The sequence below is a fragment of the Zophobas morio genome, unplaced genomic scaffold (genome assembly GCF_036711695.1).
Source record: "Zophobas morio isolate AGI-343-1 ecotype UQ-CSIRO unplaced genomic scaffold, CSIRO_AGI_Zmor_V1 ptg000005l, whole genome shotgun sequence".
In the NCBI taxonomy this organism is placed as follows: domain Eukaryota; kingdom Metazoa; phylum Arthropoda; class Insecta; order Coleoptera; family Tenebrionidae; genus Zophobas; species Zophobas morio.
The window spans coordinates 14,036,146-14,051,981 of NW_026972110.1; the positions used below are offsets into that span (position 1 = coordinate 14,036,146).

At 32.7% G+C, this 15,836-nt stretch overlaps 1 protein-coding gene across 2 annotated transcripts in view; it reads right to left on the reverse strand.

The window, feature by feature from the left end:
- The window catches only part of LOC135122831 (transcription factor Sox-19a), an 84,050-nt gene extending 77,192 nt beyond the window's left edge, over positions 1 to 6,858 (reverse strand). For both annotated transcript variants that reach the window (XM_064047279.1, XM_064047278.1), the window contains exon 1: positions 6,635 to 6,858. The gene's annotated coding sequence lies outside the window, so the exon portion shown is untranslated. The remainder of the gene's footprint in view (positions 1 to 6,634) is intronic.
- Positions 6,859 to 15,836: the final 8,978 nt, after the last annotated feature.

The following is a 15,836-nucleotide window of genomic DNA, read 5'->3' on the forward strand; positions in this document are numbered from 1 at the left end:
ACACCTCCGTGTTGGTTGCCGACGGCAAATCGCAGGTAGTGTCGGTAAAATGTTTGAACAGCAAGAGCTTTCCATTTGATTAAATGGTTTATAATTAAAAAACAATTTTGTTTTGTCTTATGACGGGAGATAAAATACCTAGAGGAAACTTGTTTCATTTATGATAGAAAGGACAACTGATAGTATATGAAAAAATACTGTCATTACTCATCGAAATTAGGTAGAGAAATGAGCTCACAAAATTGAAAGAACTAAATTCAAAAAAATACATTTCCTAAAATACAAATTTTTGGGAAGCTAGATTTTTTACTTTTCGTAGATAATAAAATGATCCATATTTGTTTATTTTTCAAAAGAAACGGAAACTGCATGTCGCAGTCAATCTTTTAGAAGATTTTGCTCAAGGGTTTGGAGAAGTGATACATTGCCTTATTTGTATTATAGTTAGGTACATGGCAGTTTTCATTGACTATATTTCTAATTTTGGGTACTATACCGATCTAAACTAACTCAGTTCTAAAGATGATTTGACAAACTGTTCTGTAAGTTTACAACTTATATTAAACTATATATTCATATTTCTCAAGAAGATTATAGTTATGAACATTATAAATCAAGCGTTTTAGGTTTGAATTTAAAATAATTTTGAATTTCCAAAATTTAGGACTTTGAATATATTTTTTTCGTGCTTTCCTGAATACTTAGGTAATCGCCTAAACGTTTCATTAAACGCATACTGCCAGCCTCTTGTACTAACAGTCATTGGTTTAAATAAAAGAAATATTTTGATTATTAAAAATGACAGGTCAAAATTTAATTTTTAATTTAGTTGCCATGGGTTTCATAACGAAGTTTAAAGCTACTCCACAGGTTCACCTGATTCATAGCAGCTAATTGCACTTTCCAGTGTTATACAAGATCACTTCGGTAAGGCAAGTAGTGTCCTAAATGAGAAATAAATCATTCACTGAGTCCAAATGAGCTTAATTACTGCCATTTTGACATTTAAACACAGGCCAATCACAGGATTACTATGATTAATCGAAAAGTGCAATCCAAATTACAGTGGATAAACTAAAATTACTAGCCCGAATTTTCAATTTTAGTTTTACGAATATTTTAGGGCATTTTTCAAAAAGTTAAGTTTCCTAAAAAAAATTCTATATATATATTTTTTATATATTTCTTTATCGTTTTTATAGCTGCATACTTTCCATGAACACGTTTCACTACAATCAATGAGTTGAAAAGGGCTAGATTATAGATTTTAATTTTCAATATTCCTCATTTACTCTCATAAAGTGTAGTTCGTTATTTTTAAATTGATATCAAAGAATGTTGCTAATTTTTTAGAAGTACAAATATTCTACATTAACCGAGTGGTGCTAAAAATTTAAATTATTTCACCTAATAAAAAAAATGAAAACATGTAATCTTTATTTGAATTATAATTTTTCGAATTCAAATTTTTACCATTTTTTTAACATTATGTAAAAGCATCACTTTGTTTGATTATTAGCCAAGCTCGACTTGCATAAAGAACGGACCTGTATTTGTGCCTTAAGTGAGCACTGTGTAATACAATAATGTTCGTTATTTTAAAAATTAACTTAAAAAACAGACTGCCGTGTACGTGCTAACTTCATTTCGATTCTCCGCCTAATTGCTCATTTGTCTCAGATCCATTAAATGGAGTGAGCGGGTCCGAAAATTGTCCCGGCTGAAGATCTATTGGTCACAAATAGCGGCGGCGAATAACAAGGGTCAAGCCACCCCTGCTGGACGCTTGTCCAGCCAAGTGGGAGATTACTTCCCGCGGTGGGATTATTATGAGGCTACTGGACTGGTCTATCAGGGTTATCGAGTTAGTTTGGCCGACGCGACGACCTCAAGACTCTCCAATAAAAGATTAAAAAGATTAGAATGCAAGCTTTTATTTTCACGAACTTCGTCTCTGTTGTTTTCTAATATTTGAATTTTCGAACCCACACCTCGTTTCTGAATTTACTAGTTTCCTTTGCGGTGTACAGGGATTAGCTGTTGATTTACTTCTTCAAAAAACTGAAGGGTAAGTTTAAATTCGATTACGAGGTGAGGTATAAATCACGAAATTTATGTAGGTAAGCATTATAAGAAAGATTAATGTTCTTAATCCACTATCAATTATCCAGTTTTAGAGAAGAATAATATATTTTTTATACTTGTAGCTCCCTCCCCCACTTCCACCAAATAACAGGTTATTTTAGTTTAATACGTGTTCACATTTTTGTGTAACGGAATCAATCAACCAACGGACTTTTTAATTGACGTAATTACTTTACCACGAATTATTTGCTTAGTGTTGTTTCTGTCTCTCTAATAATATTATAAATTCATGCATGTGTGGTAATAACTATTTATTTTGTTGATGAAGTGTTGGTATTTTTTTTGTGACCTTTACTGCATGTGAACAATGAAAACATTATTTCTGGATTCTAGCCGGAAACTTCAATCGTTATAAAAGAGTACGAATACAGCGAATTAGACACGCATCCTTTAAACATTAATGAAAATTAGCATATTTAATAAACTAAACAGTTGTTCCAAGCTGTCTGTGTGGATATAGACAGACATGGTGTCAAAAAAAAGATAAGTTTTCCTGCTTGTATATTAAAATTACTTTTATACCCAAAATGATTTATAGTCATCATAATACACAATTTTGCAATTTAGACGATCTCGTATGATATGATCTTTTTTATTTTCAGTGTAGATTAATATAATTAATAATTGGAACAATTATATATTGGCAGTTGTCTCTCATAAACCACCCCAATTTTTTTAATACGGTTCAGTTTACATGTCTTATTTTTTAGATAACCGCTTACTGGTTGTGACATAAATTGTAAATGACATTCATTATCCATAACTGAATATATTTACTTCGCTAACACCATGCTACATCACATTGTTAAATGAGAAAAAATACCATTTATTTTAATGTTTTCTTTGTTATAAATCATATAAAGCTTACTAAATAAATGTGTTTTTTTTTTGTATGATAGAATTATTGTAGATGTACTTTCATTATGTCATACTTACATTTATAATAAAAATGTCATATTAAAATTAAATTCAAATAACATTGTTGTAACTCAAAGACTGATTAACCATACCAAATATTTAAAAATTTATAAAATAGGTATATTTTAAAATGGTACTTATGAATGTTTATTAAATTTATTAAATAGTTTGGACACATTTCGGGAGCACAGCTTTGTCTTGATTTTCAATACGCATTCACTTTTTTTTTATATATGATGTCATGGATCAATTTGTAATTTGTACGGTCAATATAATGTTGACATTGAATTAATGATCGGTCACTAATTTTACTAATTCACGACTGATTTATGACATGTGTCGTATATAAACGAAATATTAGATTTTGAATATTTTCCAATGAACACAACGAATTTTCACTTAATTATCACATACCTAAGAGTTTCAAAAATTCGTTAAAGGTTTAAATTCTTAGTTTCAAATTAATCAAAATCGAATTAAATTATGTAAAATGTAACAAATTAGTATATTTCAAAGCAAGTAGGAAAAAGCTGCATATGGTACGAATGTCAAAATTTCAGTGGCTAGTACACCATTTTTTTCTGAGGCCATAATTAATTTTTCTTTGATATTTTATTCAACTTTGTGTACCTACACATCTTGAGTCTCATTTTTGTCTTCAGAATCAATAACTTGAAAACAAATTATTTTCGGGGTGACAAAAAATGCTGTTTGTACACAACACTAACGCGTGAAACGTGAACTGAAATAATTCATGGGTTTAGTAGTTAAAGGGAAGGAAAAAATGCTTTGGGGGTTTTGAGTTTTGTAATTTTCAATCTTAGAACCAATTTAAGTAATATTGGTTTTCGAAGAAATTCAAAAATAGTTTTAAACACTTTTTTATAATATAGATAATGGTCGTTGGTAGTTTGAATATCGTGTATTATATGAACATTATTTAGATGTCATTCCATGGACTGTGATATTTTTGACAATATCGATGTTAAGCTAGTGGTTCTATAAAATTAGGAACACCGTTGGCACTTAATGTTACCATTCGCCATGTTTATTATTGTAAAGTAGGTAATGATAATTTGTTGTATAGTACGTTGCAAGGTCTATATTTGATAACCAACAAAATTTATTTTTGTTTATAATTCAACTACAATGTTATAAATAACTCCAGCTCTTTTGCAAACAACAGCTTCATATTTTTTTACAAAAAGTGTGTCTGCGTACATAGAATTAGATTACCGCTATGTGTATAGCAAGGTCTAGTGATCGGAAGTTCTGCATCCGCATTCAATTAAAGAACGCTGCATTATCAGCTGAACGGTTATGGTGCCATATGAAAAGCAAAAAACGTAAATATTATTTTTTTTGGGTTACTATAACAGAATTAGTGTAGCTTGAAAATTATTTATATAAGTAAAAAGTTAGTATCTATATCGATTACATTGAAATACCTCTACCCTCTATGTATCCTGAAAACGCTTAACCTCCAAGCCAAAAGAGTTGAGCAAAAATCTTGAACGAAGGTTAAACCGCCAACGTTGTGTGGGGTCTATTCAGTACTCAAATTTAAATGAGAGTTACTCTAGGCTGATACCATATTTGAAAACTAAATGTCACGAATATCGGGCCATGAAGTCGAAAGAATTAACTAAGAAGAAATTAATCGGTTCTTTCTGAACCACGAGAAATATTAAGTGACAACGGTAAGGAAACCGATATTAAATTAGCTATACTATGGTTTCATCCATATAATCTTTTCATATTGCTGTCAAGTCTGAAAAGAGCAAAAAATAAAGCTTGACGATACTAGCAATCCAGGAACCACATTGGTAAGACAGAAAGACGAAAAAACTCAAAACTGTTACAGTTACACTTGACCATTACTTAAAACTATACAAATACGTCGCCTTTCGTCCGCCTAATATGGATAAATCAAGATTTTTTATGAAGCACCATAAGAGAAAATATCACAGACAAGTTGCAGGCATCCATAAATTATCATCTAGTGTTCAAAAAGTAGTTTCTTTTTTTGATTTGTCAAATATAAAGACTACACTGACCATTGTTTGCGACGAACATCAGCCACAATACTGGTTAGAGCAGATGTCGATGGGATAGCGTTAAAGAGGCACGAAGGGTGGAAATCGTCTGCAGTAACTGAAAGCTTTATACACAAATAGGTTAACAAACGACAAAAACAGCATTCAACTGTACCGTTAATTTTTTTTTTTTTTGTTATAAACAAACTACAAGCATGAATATAGAAATCATTTTTAATTTGTACAAAACTGCGTTTTCGGACCTCGTAAGATCGCTGGACTCCGCCTCGCGTCGTCGAGAAACTTTAATAAAACAATCATTTTTCATGACACTAAAACACATCATTATTTTGTCTACTGTATTTCTTATCATATACCCAGTTATGACTAGTTTTTGAGTAGGTATTTGTCATTTTCTGAAATTTCCCTATTCCAATCATATTTTTAGTCCCACACAAAAAGTACTGGTTTATTAGATACAGACTTAAAAAAATTGCAGAAAATCAACCCATAATTATGCTCACATGACCAAATATCAAAGAAAACAATGAACATATTACACAAAGCATTAAAGAAGCATAACACAATTTCACACAGTAAGTTGAACATGCATTTTATAGCATAATAACATTCTTTGCTTGACACATGAAGCGTGTAAATCTCTTAATACGACCTTCGCCTAAGAAACTGTCCTATACATGAAAAGAAATAAAGCTTTTGCCCGATTAGGTCATAATCGCTTAGAAGGTATTTTCCGCAGGCTTGTTCTTCCAAAGCGGATATTAATTTTTTATAATGCATTCATAATTTGTTGACTGTTGTATGGCAAGTAGCCTCTTACAGAGTGTTTAAAATTGGATAACGGTTCGTAGAAGTGTACTTAATTGAGTGTTGACATACTCTATGATATAAAAATGCATTTCCTGTTAGATGATTTGGTTGTGGTTTTGCAGCAGACTGCACAGCATCGAGTGGCATTTACAGTATTTATTTACGTTAAATTGATAGATGCTTTAGAAATTTAAAAAGATAATTATGATTAAGTAAGATAAAAATAGCACTTCTTTGGACGTGATATTCCTGATCATGATGTGTGTAGTGATTTTTATCAATATGAAAGACGTCAATCGGTCTATACACATATACATCTAATATTAATATGCTAGATAATTTCGTCGCACAATGAGTATATTATAGACATCGAGACTTAAAACAAAAGTGATTTTTATCACTAGAGCACGTAGAGCGATAAAGGTTTAATGGACTTTAAATTAAAAAGAGATCAATGATCGATAAATTATTTTTGATGGAACATCCTTGTTGCATAAGGTACGTTCGGGCACAGGTGTCACATCCTTGACAAGGAACACTTGGCCCATCCTCTTTACTGTTTGTTTAATCCTTTAGCACATGTGAGATTATAGAAAAAAATTAGCACTTATCATATAAGAATCCGTCACCCACATCCGCATGACCAAAAGTAAACAAAAGCCATCACTTTTACGCAAAGACAGTGATTTGTTTACAAAACATACCTGATGAAGTGGCCGTTGGAGGCCTGCCTCTGTAGGTCGAGATCAATTTTGAAGCAGTTCTCGAACAAAGGGCTCACAAAACCGTATCAACAGAAATGGACGCACCGCACAATCGCACTGTTAATTACAATGTCCTATTGTCAAAAATAATGGCAACATTGACGGCATAGGTGTAAATACGTGTATCCGAACGAGACGCACCGAACTCTATGCAGTTGTGGCATGATCGGAAGGTGTGAAGGAAGTAGGCATGCGCACCAGCTCGCAGGAGAAGACGTCCAATGGGGCCCGTGGGCGGGGTCTGGAGCATTATCTACACAACTTGTGGTTCCAATGCTGAATGGAAACGCCTCTTGATTGTTATGTTAATTTTTTGTCTCTTATTCTTTTATACAGGTGTTTTTGAATTGTGCTGAGTATACTATTTTTTTGTGTGTATGTTGTTGTTGTTGACAAAAGGCATGGATGGAAGCGAATAGCCTCCTCTTTCTACGGTCGCGCCATCAATGGGTGTCAGTTTCAAAACTTGAATGTTGGGATGATCTCGAGTGCCTTGATGGTATTGTGCCACTTTTTAATTAACTTATTTTACGCAGATCGTCATGGGAAACGCACTCTCATAAGTCCATTCAGATATGGAAGTTCATAAAGTGGCGGAGTATTAAAAGAAGGGAAATCTGCAGTGTGGATAATGCTATCAGTTAGGTATAGATGCATTGTGATAACGGCCAAGTGTGAATTATTTATTGAAATCATGTAATATAAATACAAAACGACCTACAACATAAAAAAATGAATTAAATAAAATTCCAGTTGATATCCAGGTGCGTTGTTTGTATTACCCTTTAATAAGGGTTGAACCTTTTTTTTTACAATTTCAGGTATTTTAAAATTATCATCTTAATAAAAATACATAAATAAATTTAATTTGTTATTATCAAAAATTTTGTATGTAGCTATACGAGAAATTATTTCTTTTTATGACAATAGGGGAGAGCGGGGATAGTTGTCACAAAATTTGTATTTGATTTTTTTTTTACCGGATGTATTATTTTTCATGAGTAAAGGAATTTTGATACAAAAGACACAAGTGTTGAGATTCGTAGAAAAAGTAGATCACTAACAAATCTTTAGTAGTTCAAGTAAAAAAAAAATAGTTTGTACCAGAGTGCAAAGTGTGACAACCTGCCCCATGACGGGGTTTGTTGTCCCTCGGGAGGGGGTAACTTGTCACGTGCTAAAAAAGTGGACAAAATCGCAAATACAATGTTTTTATTAAGTCAGTACAAAAATCAGAGGAAAAGTTGAGGTAACTAAATATTTTGAATTTTGAGTCACACTCAATAAGCATATAAAAAAATAACGAAAACTCCTTTGTGCTACAAAAATGTATAACAATTTTTATGAACTATCATCATCATCATCGGAATCACAATTGTGACACACATAAAATAGATTTCTGTTGGCGCATTTTTCATGTGCCCATCTCTTACACCGGGTGCATTGTAGCCAAGAATCTTTTGAATTACTGTAGTTGCCGTCACACACTAAGCAAAAAGTTTCTTCTTCTTCAGATGAAGATTCTTGCTTATGCTGCTTCCTCTGGTATTTCTTTTTCTTGTTGCTTGAAACAGAAAAATTTTCAGAAAACAAGTTTCGTTTGGGTTTCTCAGCTTTATTCGCTCTTGCAACCTGCTCGGCCTCAAGTTCATCCTTAACTGGGGTATCCGTTAAAATAGCAGATTTACGCTTTTTTCTTTGCTGTTTTGTGTTTTTTCTCTCTTGAGCCTTTGGTAAGGGACGAATAGCTTCTGGAGAAAAAGCCGACTCAATCGCAGATATGGTAGATGCCGAAGATGCACTTGTCGAACTCCAAGATTCTGCTTGAGCAGAAGTTGAAGGTGATAAAGTGTTCGTTGTCATTTCAACGGGTTGTAACAAATTGGCAGATTCTTGATTTGGATTTGGCCGATCTGTTACATAACTTGGAAGAAAGTCCTGGTCTGAGAAAATATCTCTATTGAATGGATAGATGCCACTCACTTTAAATCCAGATGTTACATTATTAGGAACAAGTGCCAATGGTATAGCATTTCCTACAATGCCTGGAATATCGTAGATGGTAATGGTCTTACCAGGATTAGTTCTTAACCATGACTCACAGTTTGAATTAATGAATTTTTTCAAGGAATAGAAAACAGATCTATCTAGTGGTTGCATCTTGTGGCTGCAGTGAGGAGGGAATGAAAGCATGACCACTCCGTTATCTTTGGCGAAATTTAAAGATGCTATTGATAGATGTGAATCCAAATTATCTAGCAGTAATAAAATAGGACTCTTTTTCGTACATTTCACTGTAGCAACCAAATGCTTCATAAAAGTTAGAAAAATATCATTATTCATCCAACCTGAGCGATTTGCTGCTCCAATACTTCCTGCAGGTGCTCCTCTTAAGAAATGGTCTTTGAAATGGACTCTCGGGAAAATAAATAGAGGAGGAATACTATTTCCTGAAGCAGAGACTGCAATTGCAACAGTCACCAGCGTCCCTCTTTCTGTAGAAGTTATTGCACCAATTTGCCGAAATCCCTTTCTGGCTACAATACGGTCAGGACGCTGGACAGTCGTTACCCCGGTTTCATCCATGTTGTATATATCTGTAGGACGAAAAGAATAACGATCAAATAAATTCGCCAAATTGTCGAAGAAGGCTGCCACGTTCGTTCTGTTAAAACTAGTAGCTCTTGACAAGCTTGTGGATTGTGGTGTACGGATTGATAACCTGGGGTGCCTTTTTAAGAAGCCGGAAAACCAATCTGGACCTGCCATAAGCGTGTCGATCCATTTTTGTGGCATGACTTTCCCTAGAGCTTTGGCATAATCATACGCAAGTCGCTTCACCTCCTTGGGTGTTAGACCAAAATAAATATCTGCGGCTTTTTTTAAATAATTTTCGAGCTGCATTTCTTCCTCTTCACTAAAAACTTGTCTGGGTTTTTGATACCCCATCTGTACTTTTGTAATATTATTCGCTAACTCTTCTGGAGTAACTTTCTTGCAGAATCTTGACAAAGTTTTGTAATTGATGTTGTAATCTGCAGCAGCTTTCCTTATGGAAGAAATTCCATTTCGAATATCCCTTGCCGCTCTGAGGAAAATATCTGCGGGGGGAATATATCGGTCCGTCTTCTTCTTGTAAGTTCTAACCATCTGCAACGAATGGTGGTCATTGTCTTAACTTAGTATTATCGTTGGGGGCATGTTGTCACAGTGACAATCTGCCCCACAGATTGTGTGACAACTAGCCCCAACCGACATTTTTATCGATGAAAATCCACCAAATTATTGATAGTCAATGTAAATGCATTATTCTAGCACAAAAACACAACTTAATATCTACTAACTTAAATACATTACTTACACTTACCTTTAATTTAGAAACAACTGTATTACCACATAATTTTCGGCATACGAAACTTTACTAAAACGTTTGAATAACACTTTTTCAGCCATTAACACCACATGGTACAGATTACTGTATTGAAAGTTTGTAGTTTAATTCTTAGCTGGTAAAACAATTCATTGGTAGAGGTCGCCACTTAGAGTGAATATTAGCAAAAAAATTATCAGCTCTGAGACACTTTGCCCCTGTGACTACTAGCCCCGCTCACCCCTACAGCATTCTCCAAGTCGACTTATAAATGTTTACTTACATTTACAAAATCCCGTATATTAAAAAATAGGACTAATAATATTAGATATTAAAACAAATTTCAAAAAGTATAGAAATGGTTTATTATTATTATTTCTAGTTTATAATGTCTCAGAAAAATAATTTTAATGTGATTTTCGGACACCGCTATATAAACTTTTTAAAATCGTGTTACAATTTTTGTTCATTTTGTTGTTAAGTAGTTTAACTTGAGATGGATTAATATTATAGTATCTGTTTTTATTATCAAATACATACACTTATATGGTAAGTATAATGGGTGTTCCAAATTGTATTAGACAGACCTTGTTAATTAAGGTAAAATAAGTAGATATAAGATCGGTATAAGATAAAACTTTACTTAATGATAAGATTTGAAATTGCACCTTCAAAATGTTTTTGTACTAAGTATAGGTGTACTATGGAGTTTATCGATTAAAATTTTTTTGACACTGTGCCAGGAGCAGGTACAAATCTGTGTCAGGGATGTATTTTTTAAATTTCAAGTTACTGCCAAAGTTTTATTATTATTGTTATTATTATTATATGAGGCGTACGAACGAAGGCATAATTCTTGTTGTGCCCGCGCACTGACGTAAATTTAATTATATTTAAAAAATAAAACCTATTTTAAAAATCTTATTTCAGTAAAAAAAACAGGTATGGTACATAAGTATAAGTATCGTTTGTATTTTTTGGTAAGTTTAAATTTTATATTTTCTTACTTTGTAATTTTTTTCAGTTAGAACTCCTATATTTTTACCGACGACTAACCAGTAGGTGCAGGTTATGTTGCAACCGACGCTAACTCTGGTTCTGTGCTGTCCAACCCTTCAAAATCATCTAATAAAATTTTAGTAGAGACAAAAGAAAAACATTCAAAGTAGATATATAGGTACTTTGCAAAATAACTATGTACCACGTGACATTGTAAGTAATTGGAACATATATCGCTGCATACTAAACTCACTTGACATACACCATGGAAAACTTTTATGACTTAAGTGGTTTAAGCCTAACAACTCTCAAACTGGCGATTGTGTAACTTAACTCAGTTCACATATAGGGTAAATGTGTACAAGAGTGCGCATATGTATAAGAGTACGCACTGATGATTTCTGCTTATTAGTGCCATCTGGGTAAGATGAAGTTATACCATTCAGAATTTAATGTTAAACCTGAGATAAAGGTGCAAAAGTGACCTGAATATAGTTTATAGTTTGGTCGTACTGACGATTTTATGTTCACACGTTGTGTGGATGTAATTTTTACCGCTCATAGTTTTAGTTTTTTGTAAGGTACGTACCAGTTCTTTTATTTTACAGTAATAATTTTCATTAGTTGTAACTTTTAAGGTGTCGTTATACACTAACAGTTTTACACTTTCTGTCCATCAAAAGCTTTTAACTTTGAAAACATTAGGTTATGTACAAATGTACAAGAGTGCGCAGCGAGGTATTGTATAAGCGTGCGCATTGCTTGCAATATGTAGTCTAATAGTCTTGGAGATACATATCATACGGTAATGAATTATTTAACTCTACTACTTTGTACTGCTTCTCGAGTTGTGGGGTGGTGGTTATGGTGATTTTTTTTTTATTTTTACTTCCTGAGCGTGTTGTAATCGAGTCCGTCGACCGACTTTCTATTTTTACGTTTTCTCGTCTTTTCAAGACCCCTAGAGTACGAAGAAATAGGTCTCCCGTTTTATGTGTAGTCTGTAGTCACTTATTCCCATTTATTTTCACCTTAGAAACAAATATTTTTTCATAAAATGTAATGCGTACTCATAAGCGTTCAAATGCGCACTCTTGTGCAATGAACTGTCTAACAGTGCGCATTTACACATCTTGACAAAAATTGAAATTACTCTTAAAATATAGTGGTGTTGGGGCGTACAATTAAATATATCTGATCTCTAAACATGTATATAACGAACCCATATCATAAAATTTGTCTATCCAAAAAAATTAAAAAGTTGTTGACAGTTTTACACTAAGTGCGTACTCTTGTACACATTTACCCTACCTAGTAAAACTTTACAACTCCATCATGGATGGCATGATTGGACAATAATAATCCTTGCGGTTCGAGTCCATGAACCTTAAGCCGCTTAAGTCATAAAAGTTTAACAAGGTGTATGTCAAGTGAGTTTAATATATAAGTTGTCTTTATAACGGACAACAAATAATTAATAGTAAAAATTCTCAGGAACTTGAAGTCATTATTTTATAGCATCTAAAGGCAATAGAATTGTGCTGCTGTACCATAACCTAGCCTTTTTCATGTTCTAGTACGACACATTCGTCTTTTTGAACAAACGTAACAAACTAGGGCTGCATATTTTATAAAGTTTAATAACTACAGTGTCTACAGTGTTCCTTATAGGTATTGCCATCCGTTATGTTTCTATCATTGCCAGTGGTAATATTAGGAAGAATCTTGATAATAGTATGAATAATGAAAAAGTAATGATTTGAACTATTTTAAGTGAAAACATAAAATTAATGAAAAAAAAAATTAAATTACTTAAGACAGCGTTCAAATGAAAATTTCTTTATTATTATTATTATATTCAATAAAAGATAAAAATTCTTTATAATTTTATAAATAAAAAGACTATTAATTTTATTTTATAGGTATAGCAAATTAGCATAGGGTAATATTTGGAGCACTATATTCTAAATATTGTCGTCTACATAAATTTATAAAATTACCCAAAAATCATTACTGTTTTTTTTGTTCAGTTTTCTTTTTATTTAAACAAAGAATACTTATTAACCAACCTGTTGACGAAATTTTAGCTTTCAGGAAATATATAAATATTTGGCGTAGGCACTTTACTAGGCATAGAATCATCGAATTGTATACGAAACTCATTTGACATACACATAGTAAACTTAAACGGCTTAAGCCAAACTGGTTATTGTAAGCTTTATGGACCCGAACCGCAAGGATTATGACTTTGCCATAATGGAGCTGTAAAGTTTTACTAGGTACATGTCAATTGAGTTAAGTTATACAATAGCCAGTTTAGCTGAAACCGCTTAAGTCATAAAAGTTTTACAAGGTGTATGCCAAGTGAGTTTACTTTACTTACTATCACTTTCACTTTGTCTGAAATATAAATTGGACTCTAGGACTCTACTCTCATATTTATACATATTCGTATACTTTCGAATTTTTATTCAAGTGAGTTTAGTATAGATCAAAAATTTTTTAAATTCTGAAAAAACTACAAATTTGTGAGCATCAAATGATTCTTAGAGCTACTTGGGGAGACCGAAAATACTGACAAAATATCATTATTATTATTATTATTAAACGCAAATATGATATGTATGGTATGTGTAATTGATACGTCTATAATAATACCAGTACTAGTGAGACCAGAGTTCTAGTCTACAGTTTTCCACGACTTTAACATTGTTACATTTTTAATAATTATTTAAAAATTGCCTAGTACCTACCTAATTCATGATATCCGGTGCTTAGATAGTTCGAGCATTAATGAAATAACGTTGATGAATCATAATTAAATAATTAATAATTAATTTATTCTGCATAACTATGAACTAGCAATTTACATGGTGTCACTTTTGACACTTTGCTTGCTTTCGTGTTATACACTACGTGTGTCTATTAAGTAATTTTAATTAACTAAGTAATAGTTATTTACGTTACCAGTGAGATAAAAGCATTATTACCATACGAAGGTGAAGTCCGCTACTATGATGGATAGATAATAGTGATTCAGCCGACATTCACGCTTACAAAACTTCATTTATGACTGCAAAATTTGATAAATTTATTGCTCTAGTATTAGCCGTAGATTTCAGTAGTTAATTTCAATACGAGTAACTTGATTAAATGGATTTTATCCTACCACTGCAGATAACAGTTTCTATATACTATATATTTATAGTAATCTTTAAATAGAAGGATTTTAACATATGATTCGAATTTTGTTACTATTTATGTGTAGGTATTTTCCACTTTATTGGAATTTATAACTCAAGATTTTGCCAAAAAAAACTTTTATTTTAGTTCTGTAGTATATCAATAATAATTTGTACTTACAGACGTTAGTGAAACAGTGGAGTATTTTCCTGGTAAAAATATTTTTGCCAAGTTTGTAACTTATGGTATTTAAAATTTTTTAATGAGTTGTTTGTGTAAAATATGTATAGCTATAGAGGAGTCAGGAAAGAACTCTTTTTTAATGACGTTAAATGTGATGCTAACTTATACCATTAAAAAAATAAGTTAAAGCCTTTATTTCACCAATTAAATTCGAAATAGAATGAAGAAGAAGGGAAAGAGAGAAACAGAAACCAGGACAGCAAAATTGTAATGTTAATTTTTTTTTTAATGTGTTTTGATTAATGAAAACGCTGAATAAACGATTATCGTATTTTTCATTTTCTCTGAGCGATTGTATATCCAAAAAATGTAAACAAAGCACAAACGAAAAATACTGTTTACAAAAATAATCTTGTGAATGGCATTTTTATTGACCAGCAATGGTAAATATTGTGTTACCTCGAAATTCTACTTTCACGTATTACTGTGACAAATTTACTGTTAATTCCCCAATGCACCCGTCGACACCCCACCCAACAACCCTTCCACTTTTCCGACATCAAGTCTACAAATTATGCCAATACCAACAACAGCACTTTATTATTTAATCGTGGTTTATCCTGAAAGCTCTTTGAAAAATAACATTGTATACACGGTATTTATACCAAAAGGGCATTATGCGAATGGAAGTGGGCTTGAAAAATCCGATTTCCTCCCTATAAACCACCCTCACAAGAAGAAACGATTATTGCAAGCAATACTCAACCCTAGTACTAGAAGAGTTTCGTTCCATTTTCTTTTTAACTGAAAGAGCACCATTGTGCCATTGTCGGGTGCAGATGTTACGTATTCCAAGAAGGTTTTACAATTTTTTAGGTTATTCTAAGTGGTCATTTTACCGCCCCAATATAGACCGGAACTACACCGAGCGAAAATTGTGTTTACACGCGTCAGTAATTAAAGTGGCTGGAATTGATTAGGCGGAATCGACACCGATCAAACAACCACCCTCGCTGCGATAAACTCCCATAGCTCGTATTACACCGGTTCACAACATAATTTACGAAGGTCCGGAACGGGGCATCCTTATAAAGCAATAAATGGCACTTGGAGAAAGTTTGTCGTGGAAGGTTTATGCAGGTCATAACTCTTTCCCAAAAGGGGATCTTAAGACTCTAAAAAATTGTCAACACAACCTTCAAAAATAACTTAAAATTCGAACTAGACGTTATTTCTTACAATAAAGTTTCAGCTCACAAATGGCTATTAATAATTGTCATTCTACGCGAATTTACTCATGTAGTAAATTGGTTTACTACGAAACAGGTCAGGGTCAGGTTTATTTGAATCACTCGGATTGCATTCATCATTATGTACATATTTTAATAAATTCTGTTTATCATGAAT